Genomic DNA, 230 nt, shown 5'->3' with positions numbered 1-230 from the left:
CCCGAAACCCGGGCGGGGCGCGGCCGCTCGGTACCCTGGGGCGGCCGCTACGGTGCGGTGCAGCCCCACCCCCCTCCTCAGGGCCGCAGGGCGCGCGGAAGGAGCGAGCCCGGGGCGGGATCCCGTTAAATAGGCCGCGCGCCAGGGGCGGGGCAGGCGCGCGGCACCGCGGCGCTTTCCGGAAAGGCGGTGCCTGCCGAGACGGCGGGCGCGGCTCCGTGCGCATGCGC

Source organism: Haliaeetus leucocephalus, unplaced genomic scaffold (genome assembly GCF_000737465.1).
Source record: "Haliaeetus leucocephalus isolate CR32 unplaced genomic scaffold, Haliaeetus_leucocephalus-4.0 Scaffold506, whole genome shotgun sequence".
Taxonomy (NCBI): Eukaryota; Metazoa; Chordata; class Aves; order Accipitriformes; family Accipitridae; genus Haliaeetus; species Haliaeetus leucocephalus.
Note: the sequence above shows the minus strand (reverse complement) of the source record.